The 20,574-nt window shown below is 40.6% G+C and overlaps 1 long non-coding RNA gene across 1 annotated transcript in view; it reads right to left on the bottom strand.

Moving 5' to 3' along the window:
* Positions 1-8,276: 8,276 nt before the first annotated feature.
* The window catches only part of LOC126057178 (uncharacterized), a 54,469-nt gene continuing 42,171 nt past the window's right edge, over positions 8,277-20,574 (bottom strand). Inside the window, exons 3-4 of the long non-coding RNA XR_007512444.1 lie at positions 12,095-12,197; positions 8,277-8,400 (exon numbers count right to left, since the gene is read on the bottom strand). This is a non-coding gene — a long non-coding RNA (uncharacterized LOC126057178). The remainder of the gene's footprint in view (positions 8,401-12,094; positions 12,198-20,574) is intronic.

Raw genomic sequence — 20,574 nt, 5'->3', positions numbered from 1 at the left:
TTATGGCAGCACTAGATGAGTAATATATACACACACACACACACACACAATGGTCCCAAACTTCAAGGAACGGGGGCAATGGTTGTTCAGTGGTAGAATTCTCACCTTCCACTGGGGACACCTGGGTTGGATTCCCGGACAATGCACACTATGCGTAACCGTCACTTGTCTCTCAGCGGAGGCTTGTGTATTGCTATGATGCTGAATGGATTTCAGCAGAATTTACAGACTAAGATGACTAAGAAGAAAGGCCTGGTTGTTTGCTTTCAAGAATCAGCCAATGAAAACCCTGTGGATCACAATGGTCTGATCCCCAACCCGTTATGGGGGTGGGCAGGCCCAGGCAGCTTTTTGTTTAGTTATGTACAGGGTCTTCCTGCGTCAGGGTCTGACTCAGCAGCAGCTGACAACAACAGCAACAACTGACAATCCGGCAGAAGATAGGAGCCAGCCTGGAGCCAGCCTGGAGCCAGATTCCCTGGCCTTGTGTCCCAGCTCTGTCGCTTAATAGCAGTGCCACGTTAGCTAGGTAAGTTACCTGACCTGTCTATGCCTCAGTTTCTTTGCTCTGTAAATGGAGATAAAGGGCTATCATGAGAATTAGACAAGGAGATACTTGTAAAGGGCTTAGAATGGTTCTGGCTGGCAGTGAGTACTTAATAAGCACTTGTTATTATTTTTATTATTATTGGCAAACACATATGTACAATGAAGTGCTATTGAAGCAGTGACTGAAGGAAAGAACAAATATACGAAGCAGGGAGTGGTTGCTTCCGTCTGGCAAAGAGGAGGGTTCATGAAAATCAAATCCATAAAAAGGGCAGACTTCCTGGTCTGATAGAGGTTGGAGGAACCCCCAAGACTATGGCCCTAAGACACCCTTCTAACATGAAACTGAAGCCATTCCCAGAGATCACCTTTCAACCAAGCAATAGATAAGCTCATAAATTAATAAGACCCGAGAGGAAGAAGCTCCTTAGAACAGTTAATTATATGAGACCAAAAGGGCAAAATCTGCCCAAAAGAAAAGATGAGAAGGAGTAGGAAAACCAGAGGAAAGGTAACAGGCAACCCAGGGCAGAAATGAGGAGAGTACTGTCACATTGAGGGGACTTTGACCAATGTCTTGGAACATTCTGCGTACAAATTGTTGAATGGGAAACTATTTGCTCTGTAAACCTTCACCTAAAGCACAATTAAAAAAAAGAAAGAAAGGGTTCATGAGTGTTGGAGTGTTGAAGGTCAAACAGATGTTTTCCCAGCAGACAAGTGGGATGGTGGTATTTTAAGCAGAGGAAGCGGTATGTTCCGAGTTGTCCCATATTTACCTCATCCTCCCCCTTACCCACTGCTCCTTCTCCTCATCTCTGTGAATGGGACTATGCCAGCTGCTCAAGACAGAAACATAGGGATCATCTTCTTCCCTTCCCTCCTGCTCATCCCCTTACCAGGTCAAGATGATTCTACTGCCTACGCATCTCTCAAATCCATCTTCTCCCGTATCTCTACATCCCCCTAATGGATCCCTGTAATCCTCTTGTTTGCAGGATCAAATTCCATTTCCTGACTCTGTGGGGGTCAGTTCTCACCCTCCTCCTGTATCCCAGCCAGCCTGGCTTTCTTTCATGTCAGCAAATGCTTGTTATTCCCTCTGCCTGGAATGTCCCTTCCCACTTTCCTGTCCTACTTTCCCTGCAACTTGCCACACTCCCCTTTCAGGTGGAGTTGACATGTCCCCGACTCTTGCACTAGTTTGGCCCCCATCCTAATCTCTCTGGCTACTCTGTACATCCACAGTCAGGATTGATTAATTATTTGTGTGTTTCTCAATTATAATCTATAAACTCCATGAGGACAGGGATTATTTTTATTCTGTTTTGTGCACTGATACGCTGATATATGCCCAGCATCTAGAACAGTGACTGAGAGGTAGTTGTTGTGTGCCATCAAGTCGGTTCCAACTCATAGTGCCTGCCCCATGTGACAGAGTAGAACTGCCCCATAGGGTTTCCTAGGCTGTACCCTTTTTTTTTTTTTTTTTTTTAACCCTTAAGGGAGCAGAGGGTAAGATATTTTCCCCATGAAGCGCGTGGTGGGTTCAAACCACTTACCTTTTGGTTCGCAGTCGATCACTTAACCGTTGTTGCCATCAGTGCTCCTTGACAAAAAACGTTGAATGATTATCTTTTCCCCACTAGACTGTAAGCTGGATTAGTCACGGACTGTGTCGTCTTATATTCTCAGAGACTAGCCTGGTGATTGGTTCGTAATAACCCCAAAAAATCAAGTTCGTTGCTGACGAGTCATTTCCAAGGAGCAGCTAGGGGATTTGAACTGCCAACCTTTTGGTTAGCAGCTGTATGCTTAACCACTCCACCACCAGGGGATGCACTGTAAATATTTGCTGAATGAATGAATGATTAATTTAACATATATGTCTTAAAACTGTGGCTCCTATATTGTTTCTGATACTCTGATTTATAGTCTGAAAAGCAGGGAGCAACGCCACCCTCATCTCTTGAAAGATGTGTACTGTGCTTCTATTAATGTAGCCTAAAAGGGCATGAGCTTTGCAGCAGCCAATCCCACTAATACAACCATGGCATTTCAGAAATGGGAAGGGCTGAGGATGATTTAATTCAGTCTCCTATTTGATACTCAAATCTTTTGCGCAATGCTCTCCTTCTTCAGCTTATGTTTGAATTCTGCAAGAAGCAATAACTCACTGCTTCCTGAGGAAACCAAACCCATCTTTGTCACCTCTGCCTGTTAGAAGTGCTTTGTGATCCTAAGCAAGAGCTACCACCACATAGCTTCCTTCTGTGGGTCCCATCTCTAGTCCCTAGGGCAGTGATTTTTCAACTATGAACAACAACTCATTAGTAAGTTAGGAAATCAGCCTGATGGGTCTTGAGAAGCTTTTTTTTTTAATCTCTAATGAAAAAGGATAGGGCACGGTAGGGTAGAATACGATAGGGTAAGGATGAGAATAGACTAGATCAACGTAAATCGAACATAAAACAACAAAAACTAAACCTGTTGCTGTCGAGCCAATTCCAAATCATAGCGACAATACAGCACAGAATAGAACTGCCCCATAGAGTTTCCAAGGAACACCTGGTGGATTTGAATTGCTGACCTTTTGGTTAGCAGCCGTAGTACTTAACCACTATGCCACCAGGGTTTCCATAAAAAAAAAATATATATATATATATATATATATATGGGTAAATAAAGTTTTCTGGAATATTTATTTCATTTTATATGTGTAAACCAGTAAATTATGTGCATTCTAGGCTGAGATATAAAATGTAATTCTTACCACATGTAACAGTTAAGCAAGTTTGAAAGCCACTACACTAGAGGATTAGCAGAACTGCGTTTTACATGACAGCCCTTCTGACGTGTGAAGACCAGTCAAGTGGTCTCTAAAGGCCTCTCTCTCTTCCCCAGACAAACATCCCCAGTTTCTGCCTTGTTTCCCATATGATCTGGATATTAACTGCTTTTCCTTGAAATTTGATCTACATTCCTACTAGAGTGACTCAGGAACAACAGCGACAGGCTCTGATGCCACATTTCTCTCACACAACTGGCTGGTACACATTTTATGGTCTATTGTTTTCCCTGACAGTGAAGGCAGACAAAAAGTAGGGGTGAAGAATTCTGCCTTCTCTCTTTAATCTATCGACATTATGCTACTAACTCCAAACAGCAGACAAAGCCCTTCTTTGGTTTCCTTCTTCCAAATCTCATTTTAACCATGATCTTCTCTCAAGATGGAGTAAATCTAATTAGACTTTTGTTTTGCTTTGTTTTTTTCTTTGGCTGCCACATCACACTATTGTCTTGGATTGAACTTCCTGTCAACTAAATCCTATTCTCACAAAATTCTCCTAAGTCATGTCTAGTCCATCCTGTACTTAAATTGTTTGTTTGTTTTTTCTCCTTTTGGGCCCTACTCCAGGACTTTAACTTACCCAGGTAAACTCTTGTTGGATTCAGTCTATGCTCCTGGCACTGTTATTTTGGACCCTGATGATTTCATCCTGTGTGTACACTATCCCTTCCACTTCAGCTTTCTGAACCAGTTAGTACAACTGAAAGAGCAATCTCTTTGCTATCAGATACTCTGATGTTCAAATACCCTGATCCTGACTTATTGACTTACTCTTGGGGAAGTTATTTAACCTCTCTGTAGAATAGTATCTATCTCATAGAATTTTGTAAAAACTCAAAATATGTATATATATATAAACACATACACATATCTATATATCACCTGTACCACATGTCTGCGAACTTTGTCGTATTGTGGTAGCTTTCGTGTTGCTGTGATACTGAAGGCTTTGCCACCCATATTTCAAATACCAGCAGGGTCACCCTTGGTGGACAGGTTTCAGCGGAGCTTCCAGACTAAGAAAGACTAGGAAAAAAAACCTGGCAGTCTACTTCTGAAAAAATTGGACAGTGAAAACCTTATGAATAGCAGTGGAACATTGTCTGATATAGTGCTGGAAGATGAGCCCCTCAGGTTGGAAGGCACTGAAATGCAAAACTGGGGAAGTGCTGCCTCCTCAAAGTGAAGTTGAACTTAATGATGTAGATGGAGTAAAGCTTTCTGGACCTTCATTTGCTAATGTGGCACAACTCAAAATGAGAAGAAATAGCTGCAAGCATCTATTAATAATAATACAAAAACCAAACCCATTGCCATCGAGTCGATTCCGACTCATAGTGACCCTATAGGACAGAGTAGAACTGCCCTATAGAGTTTCCAAGGAGCACCTGGTGGATTCGAACTGCTGACCTTTTCTTAGCAGCTGTAGCAATTAACCATTATGCCACCAGGGCTTCCCTATTAATAATAGGAATGTGGATTATAGAAAGTATGAATCTAGGAAAATTAGAAGTCATCAAAAATGAAATGGAATGCGGAAACATCGATGTCCTAGGCATCAGTGAGCTGAAATGGTATTGGCCATTTTGAACAAGATAATCGTATGGTCTACTATACTGGGAATGACAAATTGAACAGAAATGGCATCACATTCATCATCAAATGAAGATTTCAAGATCCTGAAGTACAGTGCTATCATTGATATGATAATACCACATGCCTACAAGGAAGACCAGTTAATATGAACATTATTCAAATTTATATACTAACCACTAAGCCAAAAATGAAGAAATTGAAGTTTTTACCAACTTCTGCAGTCTGAAATTGATCAAACATGCAATCAAGATGCATTGATAATTGCTGGTGATTGAAATGTGAAAGTTGGAAACAAAAGGGGTATTGGTAGTTGGAAAATACAGCCTTGGTGATAGAAACAACATCTGAGATCACATGATAGAATTTTGCAAGACCAAGGATTTCATTATGATACCTTTTTTCAACAATATAAATGGCAACTATTCACATGGACCTTGCCAGATGGACTACACAGGATTCAAATTGACCACATCAGTGGAAAGAGTTGATGGAAAAACTCAACTCAGTCTCATCAGTCAGAACAAGGCCAGGAGCCAAGTATGGAACAGAGCATCACTTGCTCATGTGCAAGTTCATGTTGAAGTTGAAAATTAGAACAAATCCATGAGAGCCAAAGTATGACCTTGAGTATATCCCACCTGAATTTAGAGACCATCTCAAGAATAGATTTGACACATCAAACACTAATGACCAAAGACCAGATGAGTTGTGGAATGACATCAAAAACTTCATACATGGAGAAAGCAAAGAGATCAAAAAGACACGAAAGAAAGAAAAGACCAAAATGAATGTCAGAAGAGACTGGGGAAGCTGATCTTGAATGTAGAGCTTCTAAAGAGAAAGAAATAATGATATAAAAGAACTGAACAGAAGATTTCAAAATGCAGCTCAAGAAGACAAAGTAAAGTTTTATAACGACATGTGCAAAGACCTGGAGATAGAAAACCAAATGGGAAGAACATGCTCAGCATTTCTCAAGCTGAAAGAACTGAAGAAAAAATTCAAGCCTCGAGTTGCAATATTGAAATCTACAGGGAAAATATTAAACGATGCAGGAAGCATCAAAAGAAGATGGAAGGAACACATAGAGTCACTGTACCAAAAAGAATTGGTTGACAGGCAACCATTTCAGGAAGTAGCATATGATCAAGAACCGGTGGTATTGAAGGAAGAAGTCTAAGCTGTACTGGAGGCACTGGCAAAAAACAAGGCTCCAAGAAATGACGGAATACCAATTGAGATGTTTCAACAGAACGGAAGCAGCACTGGAGGTGTTCACTCATCTATGCCAAGAAGTTTGGAAGACAGCCACCTGGCCAGCCTCTTGGAAGAGATGCATATTTGTGCCCATTCCAAAGAAAGGTGATCCAACAGAACGCAGAAATTATTGAACAATATCATTAATATCACACACATGTAAAATTTTGCTGAAGATCGTTCAAAAGCGGGTTGCAGCAGTACATAGACAGGGGACTGCCAGAAATTCAAGCTGGAAGAGGATGTGGAACAAGGGATATCATATATCATTGCTGGTATCGGGTGGATCATGACTAGAAGCAGAGAATAGCAGAAAGATGTTTACCTGTGTTTTATTGACTATGCAAAAGCATTCGACTGTGTGAATCATAACAAATTAGGGACAACATTGGAAAGAATAAGAATCCCAGAACACTTCATTGTGCTCATGAAGAACCTTGTTTGAACAGAACAAGGGAATACTGCATGGTTTAAAATCAGGAAAGGTGTGTGTTGTATCCTTTCACTATACTTATTCAATCTGTAAGCTGAGGAAATAATCGGAGAAGCTCGATTACATGAAGAAGAACACAGCATCAGGATTGGAGGAAGACTCATTAACAACTTGAGTTATGCAGATGACACAACCTTGCTTGCTGAAAGTGAAGAGGGCTTGAAGCACTTACTAATGAAGGTCCAAGACCACAGCCATCAGTGTGGATTGTACCTCAACATAAAGAAAACAAAAATCCTCACGACTGGACCAATGAGCAACGTCATGATAAACGGAGAAAAGATTGAAGTTGTCAAGGATTTCATTTTACATGGATCCACAATTAATGCCCATGGAAGCAGCTGTTAAGAAATCATTTGGCTCATTGCATTAGGCAAATCTGCAGCAGAAGACCTCTTTAAAGTGTTAAAAAGCAAAGATGTCATTTTGAGGACTAAGGTGCACCTGACCCAAGCAGTGGTGTTTTCATTTGCATGTGAAAGCTGGACGATGAATAAGGAAGACCAAAGAAGAATTCATGCCTTGGAATTATGGTGTTGGTAAAGAATATTGAATATACCATGGACTGTCAGAAGAACAAACAAATCTCTCTTGGAAAAAATACAGCCAGAATGCTCATTAGAAGCAAGGATGGTGAGATTTCATCTCACATACTTTGGACGTGTTATCAGGAGGGATCAGTCCCTGGAGAAGGGCATCATTCTCGGTAAAGTAGAGGGTCAGCAAAATAGAGAAAGACCCTCAATGAGATGGACTGACACGGTGGCTCCAACAATGGACTCAAGCATAACAACGATTGTATGTATGGATGGCATAGGACTGAGCAGTGTTTTGTTCTATTGTACACAGGGTCGCTATGAGTCAGAACTGACTCAACGACACCTAACAACAACAACTTGTATTCCCTGACACATAGTAAGCATATAATAAATGGTATGTATTACAGTAACATTAATTATATTATACCTTAATTCTAGCCGTGGACCCAAAAAAAAAAGTTGGAGCTGAACAAGGGGAGGCATAACTTTATGTTTTATCACTAGAAACTCCCCTCTGGGCTGAGATTTCCCATTACGCTACCATTTAAGTAAGGTCATTCAAACAGTTTCCAAGTTTCTTAATTTTTTGCAAATCCAGCCCATTTTTCTTTTTCTTATCCACAACAATGTCATGAAACTCAAATGCAGAGTTCAGTTGACTTCTCAGGGCTTTTGGTCTAAGAATATCAAAGAAGAAAGGAGAAGGAGGAGGAGGAAGAGAGGTGAGGTGAACCTGATGTGGTTTGTTCTTTGTAAACCTCAGTGTGTTTTAGTGATCACCACATTCTCTTCAAGATGTTCACAGAATAATCCTCCCATATTCAACTCTCGTCCAAGATGCCTGTAGCCCATAAGATCAAAGTCCTCTCCATTTCTTAAAATAAAAGGTACACACCAGCATTTGTCCCAGCACATCTTCATTTCTCTAACATTCTTTAAATTTCAAAGTAATGCCTACAGAATCTCACTTGCAAGTTGCAGCAGTGCCTTGTAACATAACCCATTTATTCCAGAAATCTGAACTTGTCGAGCAATTAGAAGAAACAATCTCTTGGGCTTTCTTTGTTACTTACCAGTGTTCATTCCTTCTATCCATTTCTGTTCTACCATTCTCCCTGTCAGAGAAAACAGATAAAAATAGATATCACAGAGTTCAGCCTTCTCCAGCGCATCTGGTCACATTTTCACCATCATCTCCAAGCTCTGGGTCTGTCTATTCCTTCCCTGATCTTGCCTGGAACAGCGGTTAGTCCTTTTTGCTGTCCTTAGAAGTTTTTTGCATGCCTCAGCTCATTTTAGACATTAACCTTCCCAACATTCCTCTTGTAGTGGTTCTTGGTTGCATGCCTTTTTCTCAAAAGCCTTTTTAAAACCTGAGCTCATTAAATCCACCACAACTACCTTGGCTTCTTTAAATACTTCCCCACTTATACCCTCATTGGAACCAGTTGTAATTGCACAGACCAAGTACAGTTTGGAGAGCTTCTAACTCTCATGACAGGTTCTCCCTTGTAGGGTCACCTATCTCAAAAGTACAGGAGTAAGCCTGTTTTCTCCCCGGTCTTCTTGACATGTGCCTTCTTCGTGGTTTGAGCATATGTCCAACTACATCCATACTTTCTCTTCTTTCTTGCCTATTAAGAACCCTAGGATGACACAGACACTTTCTTCTTTTGAGCAGAACTTCCTAGTCCTTTCAGAGACCAGTATACAATCTGATGAGTTTACCAGAGAACTGCTGGCTGCCACTGAGCAAGCTGTAAATTAAAAGTCCAGGATCTTTCTTTTTGTCTTTTCTAAAATAACTCTTCGTGAGTGGTAATAATAGTTGTTAATGCTTACTGAGTACAGATTTTTTTTTTTTTTTTTTTTGCCAGGCCCTGTTCTAGCACTTGGAAAGTATCATCCTATTTAATATTCCCAACAAACCTTTCAGGCAGGCCCTATTATTACTTCCATTTTATAGACAAGGAGACCAAAGTACAGACAGGTGAAGTAATTTTTCCTTTGAGAAAGCCATAGAAGTAAATGGCAGAGCTATGGTTGAAACCCAAGCCTACCCAACTCCATAGCTCATGACGTGCCCACAATGTTACACTGACACATATACATGACCTTGCCATTATTCCATTGATCATTCAAACCAATGCTGGGCCATATATATTCGTCTTTATCAAATATCCCTGCTGGTTTCACCCAGCATATGGGGCCTATAAATGTCTTCTAGAATATTGATTATCTATAAATTCATTGATGTCAGAAATTTCGACTTTCTATATCCACCTCTATTATGCTTATTAACACCCTGCATTGCAGTAATTCATTTACATGTTTTGGGGCCCCCTGATGTAAGGGGCTATATTACTTATTCCTTTTTGTGTTTGCTGACTGAATGAATGAACAAAAAAATGCTTCATTCACATTATCAGCTTTAAAAATGTTGAATAGGCTGACTAAGGAGAAACAATAACACTTGTGTTTTTCTTGAATGATGCTATCTTTCCACGGTGGGGTTAACCTTCCAAGTAGGATGCCTGGTGGAGTTACCATAAAACTTCCTCTTCCCAGAAATGCTTCCACATGCCTACAATTCCACAGTTAAAAATTTATTCCTTTGACTATGTTGTACCAGTCATTGGTGACCAGCCATTACATATTAGTCCCCTCCTCCAAAGAGAAAAGATTTCATAGGGACTGAAGAGGGGACCTGAAGTCCATGAAAACTGAGCCAAGGAACACAGGGACCTCTGAGGAGGGCCCCGCTAGGCTGGCGGACTGGTTGTGGTGACCACAAGTCCAATAATCTGAAGCCCTTGAATAATGAAAGGAAGGACCCAGAAGTGTCCTATCAGGTGAGGCTGTAGACTCACAATCTTAAAGCAGGGAAGAAACTTGAACCAAACCAGCTTCTTTAAAAATGAAAGCCTTTATCACAGCAGTTCTTTAAGAAAATAGCCTCAAAGACCTTGGTAAAAACCTGAGGAATTAGACCAAATGAGGTCAGTTTGGTATGTGTTGTGTGTGTCTATAAAGATGTGAACCAAATTGAATTGCACTTATCAGCAAAGTACTGAGTCAGCAGAAGAGCCCAGCTGCACCCCAAAGTGGCCACTTGTGAAAGCCTGTCTATGGCTTTATCTTGGCCCAGTGCCCATCCTTCTTCTCAGCACATTTTTGACTTCCTAGCTATCCACACTCAGTGACAGTTTGGAAATAGAAGGTTGCTGCTATCTTAAGTGAGCGATTTAGCCTTTATTTAGGCATTTTTTTTAAAAAACCTATTCCATCAGTTTGATAGGTAGCAGCATCCTGTTCCCAGTCTTCCCTTTGCTGGTGACTCTCTGGGGGTCTCGGTGGGCAATTTCAGCTCCCTCTGCCTCGGTTTCCACATCTGGAGTTAGGGACTGGGGGCAGGAAAGGAGGAAGTGATTGTTACGTTAGCAAAGGCTTGATGCCATTTCATTACTCCATTAGCATCTGCCTTTCTTCCTCTCTGGGATATTTTGAGAACTAATGAGATAATGGTCTGCATGTGGTTGGAAGCCCCTCCGGAGGAGTGAGCTAGTACCCAGAGCACCTGGCCTCACTTCCTTCTAAGTAATTCTCAGATGTTCAAATCCAAGGAGTGACTCTCCTGTGGATGCTGGGTTGCAAGCCACACACATTACCTTACAGTCATTGATCACAAGAAACACCCCATTTAGCTACCAATTTCATTCTAATCCTTAGAACTGTAAATACACAGCAATTCTACATGAGCCCAAGAACTGCGTATTTTTAAATGACAAATAGTAAACACATGAGCGATAGAAAAATCACTCTATTCTGACCTGGAAGCAAAAGGTTACAACCATCTTTGCAGTAAATGTGCCTTAAAAAAAAAAATCCAGATTCACATTTAAAAAATTAATTTGTCTGCAGGATAAGATATTAGTAAGGAATGCTTGTCTTCCTAAAATGTGTGCATTTGATAGGGACACACAGGAAGGGGAATTTCTCTGGAACTGCAGAAGGTGAAAGGAAAAAGACCTGGTTATTTAACAGTCTCATGGAGCTCACCTTGAATAACTGATCAATTTAGAGTAGGGGCAGATTCAGAAATCCAGTCAAGTAGCTCTTTGATGAAATCGACAAGTGAATTTGGTGCAAAAAGGCAGAGAGGGAAAGGGGAGAGAGGGAGAGAAATGGATCTCAAGCAGGCTGCTCCTCCCAGGTCTCTGGTTGGTAGATTTTGAGAACAGTCTTCTCGCCAGTTTCAGAGCTTTGCAGAATCTGTTTCTCTGTGCTCCGCTGAAATACTTCATTGCAGAATTCAGCAAAATGATTTTTGTCTTCTGTTCATTTGTATTCACAATTTAGAGACAGCCTGAGCAGTGCCGGCTGTGGGAATTAGGGAAATGATGTTTGAGCTATTTAGATTTCTGCTTTTCATTCTACAAGGGGAAGGCTTTAAATATTAGATGGAGGAAATAAACTCTGGATAAAGAGGTATTCAGACTAGGTCTTTATGGAATAGTAATTGGAAACCTTTCCCAGATCCTTCTCCTACTGGTGTCTCCAGTATTAGGGCTGACTGTCTTTAGTTTTTATGGGTGACTTCACCTCAGAAGGCTTATACTAAGTGGAGAATTGTGAACACAAACAGCTCCTGCAGCGCCTCTCAGCCCTGGGGTTCTGACAGCTGGGGAGTGTGTCACCACTAATCTATTACAAATCACGAAGAATGGAAGCTCATCAATGATTTATTATGCAGCATGTAAACATGAGAGTATGTCAAGGCTATCACTATAAAGATGTTTCTTCACTCACCCAAATTCCAATTTGATTTTACTTCCTTTTCTTTTCCCTTTTGGACCACAGATCCACAGAGTTGAAGTAATTCCACTCTTCAGTTCCTAGTACGCTCACCAATCTGTGAGGAAAAAAAAAAAACATTGCCATGGAGTTGATTCTGATTCATAGCGACCCTATAGGACAGAGCAGAGCTGCCCCATAGGGTTTCCAAGGAGCACCTGGTAGATTGGAACTGCCACCTTTTGGTTAGCAGCAGAAAGCTTAACCATTGAGCCACCAGGGCTCTAATCCATGAGAGGCCCCTGTTTTATTTTATTGTTGTTTTCCTTCTGACTTGCTGATGCCCCTTTCCCATCCCCAACAGCGATTCTCACTACTAGCTTTGTTTAGATATACGTATGTCCTCAAATAAGGAACGCTGGTGGTCCAGTGGTTAAAGTGGTTGACTGCTAACCGAAATGTCGGTGGTTTGAAACCACCAGCGGCTCCACCCTAAGGGCTCCATGGCAGAAAGATGTGGCAGTCTGCTTCTGTAGAAATTTACAGCCTTGGAAACCCTATGGGATGGTTATGAGTCAAAATCTACTCAACGGCAGTGGGTTTGGTTTGGTTCGGTATGGTATATCCTTAAACAATAGATAGTATTACCTCATGTGTTTGTGTGTTACAAAAGGCAAAACCAGTTGCCGTCGAGTAGATTCTGACTCACGGTTACTTCATGTGTATCAGAGTAGAGGTATGCTCCATACAATTTTCAATGGCTTAATTTTCAGAAGCAGATCACCAGGCCTTTCTTCCAAGTTCCTCTGGGAGGACTCAAGCTGCCAACTTTTAGGTTAGTAGCTGAGTATGTTAACCATTTGCACCTCCCAAGAACTCTGCAGTGTGCTATAAATCTCATTCTACGTCTTCGTTTTTCACCTAGCCCTGTGTTTTGAGATCTCTCCATGCTGTTACCTTTAATTACTACTGCCGACTGCTTTACCTGTGCCACGGTGTCCCTGTCCACTACCCTAGTGATGAACACCAAGGTTGACTCCAGTTCCTTGCTACCGCACACAGTGCTGCAAAAAGCTCTGCAGCTGTGTCCCCTCACGTAGCCCTGCAAGGCAGTCTCTGGGTCCGCACCAGCACCAGGAGTGAGAGAGCTGGAGCGTGGGCTAGAATGGCACTTCCTGTTCTCAGGGACTTTGAGACCATACTTGTGCCAGTTGACACTCCCACCGAGCAGCACTGGAGGGGTCTCATTGCCCCATATCCCTTTCGGCCTCCGATATTTATAAGATTCCCAAGTTTTGACAATCTGGTGATTTTAAAGTGGATTGCATTGTCATTTAAATTTACATTTCTCCGATTACTAGTGAAGTGAGTAGTTCTTCGTATGCTTAGCAGTAATTTGAGTTTCCCTTCTTCGACCTGTTTATATCCTTTGCCCAGATTTTTCCTGTGTGAGTTTCCTGTCTTTTTCTTACCAGTTTTCAGGGGGTTCTAGGGTAGTTAACTCCTTGTTGATTTTACCCACCCACTGCCATCAAGTCAATTCCAACTCATAGCGAGCGACCCTATGGGACAAAGTAGAACTACCCCATAGAGTTTCCAAGGAGCACCTGGTAGATTCGAACTGCTGACCTCTTGGTTAACAGCCATAGCACTTAACCGCTATACCACCAGGGTTTCCTTGTTGATTTTAGACACTACAAACATCCTCTCCCATGTAGGTAGGTTAAAGGTTTTGAACTGAACTCTCTAATTTGGATGTAGTCATATCCATCAGCTTTCCCCTTATGGTTTATATTGTTTGGGTCTTGGTTAAGGCATTTACTCCTAACCCCAGAATCACAAAGATATTTTCCTACATACTTTTCTGTAAGATTTGTATTTTTTTCATTTCCTACTTAGGTCTTTAATCCATTTGGGGTTTATTTTTTGCATATGTCGTGAGATAGGAAGGAATCCAACTATTTTTTTCCATAGTGTGTCAGTTTTCCCAACACCATCTACAATGTGATCCTTCTTCTTCTGCCTGATTTGGTAAGAAGCTCTTTTATGTCCCAGTTTCCCGTGGGTACGTGATTCAGTGTCTGTACTCTCTTCTATTTCTTTGATCAGTTTGCCTGTTCTACACCACTACCCCCACACTATCCTTAGAGTAGTGTTGAAATACGTGTTAGCCAATGTGGTTTCCTAAATGGGAGAGCCTGTGGTGAACACCGTTTGCAATCAGCTGCTAACCAGGTGGTTGGTGGTTAGAGCCCACCCAGTGGCTCCACGGAGAAAAGGCCTGGCAATCCACTTCCCTAAAGATTACAGTCAAGAAAACCCTATGGGGGCAGCACTATTCTGTAACATATGAGGTCGCCATGCGTCAGGGGCCAACTTGACAACAGCTAAGAACAATTAGTGGGTGAAAAGGGCTGAAGTTTGTGTTAGTGGACTATGAATTGTATACAGTCCCACAGTCTATGTTCTAGCCCATAATTCCTATACTGGGTCACCCATGGGAGGGTGTTCCAAGTGTAAATGTCATCTTTAATGTATGCTGAAATAGGGAAAAGGGGCTAAAACACCTAAGAGATCATACATTTGCCCCATACAGTTAAAATTACATGTATTTAAAAATAAGAATTAATGCCTTTGAATTATAGTGTTGGTGAAGAATATTGAATATGCCATAAACTTCCAAAAGAATGAACAAATCTGTCTTGGAAGAAAGTACAGCCAGAATGCTCCGTAGAAACAAGAATAGTAAGACTTCATCTCACATACTTCGGATGTGTTATCAGGAGGGAGGGACCTGTCCCTGGAGAAGGATATCAGCGAAAAAGAGGAAGACCTTCAATGAGATGGATTGACACAGTGGCTGCACCAATGGGCTCAAGCATAGCAACAATTGTGAGAACGATGCAGGATCAGCCACTCTTTTGTTCTGCTGTACGTTGGGTTACTATGAGTCGGAACCGACTTGACAGCACCCAACAACAACAAAAATAAGAGTCAGTATGTTTTACTCTTACTTGAAAGTTAATACTTTGAGAACCTGTGAAATGATTTTCCATGGAAATTAAAGAACTGCAGGAATGATTTCATTAGGTTTCCGAAAGTTACCAAAGGGGTAGTATGTCTGAGGAAGTTGAGGTGCAAAGTGGTTAGTAATATGCCCCCCTCCACAGCTAATCTGTAGTAGGACTGAAACTAGAACCCAGATCTCCTGAGACTTCTTCAACTTCACAAACAGGTGTTGAACGTCTCCTGGGTGCTAGGCATAGTTACGTGGAGTAAAAAAATAAATAAGCAAACATGGCCTCTGCCCACATATTACTCTACCAGTGACTTGCCTGAAACTGGGGTGGTACCTTCACTCATGGAAGAATGGGCCTGTTATAAAGCTGGACAGTTACTTAGTCCATCCTATCAACCGGAGGTCAAGTCAAGTGCATTTTACACGGACCAGCTGACAATCAGCTAAAAATCCCAAATAGCCCCTGCCATGGTGGATTTACTGGCCAAATATAGACCTAGCCTATAACTCAGATGAGACGAAATGGCATGCCAGAAATTTCCTCCCAGAACAAGGACTAGATTGAAGCTGCATTAAAGTTTCTGGATACTGAACAGTTGAAGAATTTCCAGCTGAGGAAAAGGACAGAATTTCTGAAGAATTTCCTGCTCAGTTGAAAAAAAAAAAAAAACTGAAGCTCACTTGGAAAGAGCTAGAAAAAAGGGCAGTGTATAATAGGAAAAGACATTCAAAAAAGAGTTTTCTCCTTTTATTCTCTCTGATTTCACCAGAATCTCATTTTGAGCCTGAATTCCTTGTGAATAAATATCAGCACTTAAACAGCACGAATAAGGTGTGACTGACACATAGAAAACCGCCCCATAATGGATTTGGTTTTTTATTTTTATTTTTTTTATTTAAGCAGATGATTAGCTCTTGGAAACAATGAATGGAACCAAGGAGAGCACCGTGCTGTCATTTGTGAGCGTGAAACAAACATTGTTCACGTTGTTCGTTAATTTTTTGCTTTCTCTGAGGTTATATTCCTAAAGGAATTATCTCATTTAAAAATAACCCATGTGTCCATCAAAATGTTATTTATTATAGAAAAAAAGGAAAAATAGAAAGAGGGAAACTTTAGTTAAAGAAATCTTAGCATACCCATATTTTGGGATTCTATTCAGTCAGTCTCTGAGTCAGCATTGACTCGACAGCAAGGGGTTTGGTTTTATTTATTTATTTTCAATTCAGTCTCCAGAATTATTCAGAATCATGTTGTGGATTAATGGTAACATGGAAAGATATTCAAGGTTTATTAAATTTTAAAGGTAATTAAAAAAAAAAAAAAAACAGACCGATTGCTGGCGAGCGGATTCCGACTCGCAGAGACTCTATAGGACAGAGTGAAACTGTTCCATAGGGTTTCCAAGGAGCGGCTGGTGGATTTGAACCGCTGACCTTTTGGTTAAGAGCCAAGCTCTAGATAGTAGTATAATGTATTAAGAGTTTAGATCCCAGAGCCAGAGTGCTTGGGTTCAGACTCCACCTCTTTCAGTTAATAGATGAGAGGCTTTGGGAATATTTTTCATCTCGCCATTCTTCTGTTGCCTCCTTTGCAAAATGAGAATAGAATTAAGCCTGTCTCCCAGGGTTTTGGAGAAGATTCAGTGAGTTATTACATGGAAAAGCATTCTGGACAGTGCCTGTTCCACACTAAGAACTCAGTGAACGTTAGTTAATATTATTATTATAACATCACCTCATATCTTTCTACCTATCTGTACAGAAAAACATCTAAAGATATGCCATACAGTGTTGACAGCGTTTATCTCTGGAAGGTGGGATTATGGATTTTTCTTCTCCTTTTTTGCTCATCTGCATTTTTCTAATTTTTCCAACCATGAAAACATATTGATTTTCTAATAACGAGCAACACATTATTTTTAATTTTTGAAAACAGATCCATACAGTGGGTAGGGGTAGGGGAGAATGGCACATCATATATTCAAGAGATCCCTGCAAATAAACAATCTAGCAAAGAGGCAAAATGATGAGTTATAATTGTTTTTTGGGGGAGCTGAGGAAGGGACCAAGGGAAAATGGGGGAGAACGACATTCTCCTCTGAATTTTTTTTTATTTTGTGCTCAAGGTTAAGGTTCAATATAGCAGCAAAATGAACAAAGAAATAAAGTGCTTTGAGAGGTCATGGGGACTAACATTGACTGGCTCTGGAGTTTTAAAGGCATTGGATAATTTCATGACCATTAATAACATCTGTAGTCCTGCCAGGCAGGCTAATGGCATGGAGTAATTAGAGCCTGTGCTGTAAGACAGATGACTGCCTGTCAGAGCTGGAGAGCAGGCCCACCCCAGGTGCCATGCTGCCCAGAGGTAGTCAGGGCCAAGAAGGGGCAGGGCCTTGCCAGGAAGGACCCTACCTGATGACAGTGAAGGGATGACCTGGACTGGCCTCTGCAGGCAGATTCCTAGCTCACAAAGGAAACAGTGAGCCTATGGGCAACTCAAGGCTTGAGTGTCAATGTAAAACTGGCCTACACTAATACTCTGTAGTGAAATACTTTCATACTTCGTATATCCAGGGTTTAGGCTTACGAAAAGACATGAAGTTGTGGAATCAGTAAGTTGTATTATTAACCAGTTTTCTAGCCACTCAGATTAAGAAGAGGCCATCATCTTTCTTCATTGGCAAGGAAAGCAATGGGTTTAACATGAACATTTTGGTCTTTTCTTGTCTCTAAACCAGCTTAAATTGTTCAGTTCTTTAATCAAGATGACTAATATATCTTTTCTAAAAGTTTTGTTGTGAAATGCAAATATGTATTTCAAAGTGAAGGTTTCCCAACTAGATAAGTCTCAAAATGAACCCTTTTATCCACAGGATGATTCGCCATAGAGGGTGAAAAGATGTCAAAAAAATACTTGCAATGCTACATAGGAATTTGTCCCAGTAATATTACCTAGGCAAAAACTATACCAAATGACCATTTCAAGAGACCCCTATATGAGTTTCCTTTCTTGGAGTTATTAGATTTCCTGATATAATGCTACACAACTCTGAAAAGAAATATAACCAACTTCCATTTAAACATTTTGAATTGAACAGAAGTGTTTATCTCAAATTTGTCCTGGAGCTTCACTAAAATGACAAGAAAGGAATTGAAAATGTTTAAAATCACAAATGCAAAAGGACAGAAAAGGAGATGACAGTACACTAATGATGTCAATGAAACTTTACAAGATAGGAAGGATGTGGATAGGATTTGGGACTTCCTGTTCTAGCAATATCGCAAACTAGATGTTCTGACAGCCTCTATTGCCAAAATATACTGAGATCTTAGGTAAATTGCATGCAACAAACATAAAGGATAAGGAGATAGAAAATGTGAGGGAGAGGTTAACTGGAAGACAATGCTAGAGGGCATGACAGAGTCTTTATTAAGCAAGGATAGAGAGAGCAGAGGGGATGCAAATGTTTAGAGCTAATGAAAAGCATGGATCTACTGATCCAGGAAACAGTTCGCCTTAGAAAAAACTCACTGGCACTAGCTAAGTGCTAGGTATTGAATTGTGACTCACAAAAAACTATGCTGAGGTTCCAGCTGCCAGTACTTATTAACATGACCTTGTTTGGAAATAAGGTCTTTGAAGATGTTATCAGTTAAATTACCATGAGGTCATACCAGAGTAGGGGGGGTCCTATTCCAATATGAGTGGTGCTCTTATAAAAGAGGGAAGATGGCCATGTGATGATAGAGTTATGCTGTAGCTCCATGTCAAGGAATACCTGGGACTACCAGAAGCTGGAAGAGAGAAGAAAGGATCTTCTCCTAGGAAGAAGAATTCAGACTACTAGGCTCCTGAACTGTGAGAGAATTTCTGTTCTTCTAAGCAATCCAGTTTGTGGTATTTTTTTAGGCAGCCCTAGGAAACCAGTACAGTGAGGTCCTATTTTTTTTTAGTTTGGTGGTACATTCATGAGAGTTCATTTTAGTATGATGCTTTTATACATATAAAAACCAAAACCCATTGCCGTCGAGTCGATTCCAACTCATAGCAACTGTATAGGACAGAGTAGAACTGCCCAATAGAGTTTCCAAGGAGTGCCTGGCAGAGGCAAACTGCCGACCTCTTGGTTAGCAGCCATAGCACTTAACCACTATGTGCACCAGGGTTTCCTTTATACACATATGTTAGGTTTATTTATTTATGTATTTAAATTAAAATTTAACTTACTAAAGTATTCTATTAAGTGTGAGCCAACTTTGGCTTCAGGTTTCTGAGCTTTCCTAACTTCCTGTAAAAAGGTAGGGAAGAGTTGGGAAGCCAACGAAAAGCAAGTCTATTCAAGTAAAGAATCCTGGAAACCCCGGAGGCACCACATACACCTGAAGGCAGGGATGAGAGGTGGGACTAAAAACTAGAAGATTGGTTAGTAAGGAATAATTAGGCCCAGGTCCCTTTTCCCAACATACTCAGCCAGATGGCTGTCCCTCCTCTATCCCAGAAGACTAAAGGATTTCTCTTTGGTGAAATAGGGCCAAAAAGGGTCTAGCCTTGGCGACGCTGGTCATAGCTGAAAACATTACTGAAAACCTACTGGATTAAACTTACAAGAATTATTAAAGAGAGTCCTTTGGTTAGAAAACCAGCAACATCAGACAACAACTTGAATCTGGGACAAGGGTCAGCATCAGCCAAATACCGACCTAGGTAATGAATTCTCAAGGATAAAACAAAACTAAAAGCTTTAAAACAGGGAACTAGAGGGTCAATCTGTAAATGACAAAAATATTAGAACAATAAAAGGGGGACTATTTAGTGTAGGTATAGAACTTTCAAATGGAAAGGAAGTCAAGGCAATATCAAGTAATAAAAGACTCGTTAAAACTTAGGAAAATAAAGGTAAATTTCAAGGTAAGCACAAAGAAAGTTAGCAAACCTACTCATCAAGATGAAGAAGAACAACAAAATCTCAGTGAACACAAAATCTACAATAAGGAAAGAAACGAAAAGAAACTTCACAAGCAAAAAGGACTCAGCACAGGAGAGTAAGAGGAACAAAGAGAACATCAGCACCACAAAAAAAAAAAAGGCACTACAAAATGACAGCCATAAACTCACACCTATCAATAATCACACTGAATGTAAATGGCTTAAATGTACCCATAAAGAGAAAGAGAGTAACAGAATGGATAAAGAAAAACATGACCCATCAATAAACTGTCTACAAGAAACACACCTTAGACACAAAGACATAAATATATTAAAAATCGAAGGATAGAAAAAAATATACCAAGCAAACAGCAACCAAAAAAGATCAGGAGTGGCAATACTAATTTCAGAAAAATAGATTTTAAGACAATCCACCATAAAAGACAAGAAAGGACATTCTATAATGATTAAAGGGACAATCCACCTAGAGGACATAACCATAATAGGTATCTATGCACCCAACAACAGGGCTTCAAAATACGT

Source organism: Elephas maximus, chromosome 13 (assembly GCF_024166365.1).
Source record: "Elephas maximus indicus isolate mEleMax1 chromosome 13, mEleMax1 primary haplotype, whole genome shotgun sequence".
NCBI lineage: Eukaryota > Metazoa > Chordata > Mammalia > Proboscidea > Elephantidae > Elephas > Elephas maximus.
This window is presented reverse-complemented; position numbering and strand designations above follow the sequence as displayed.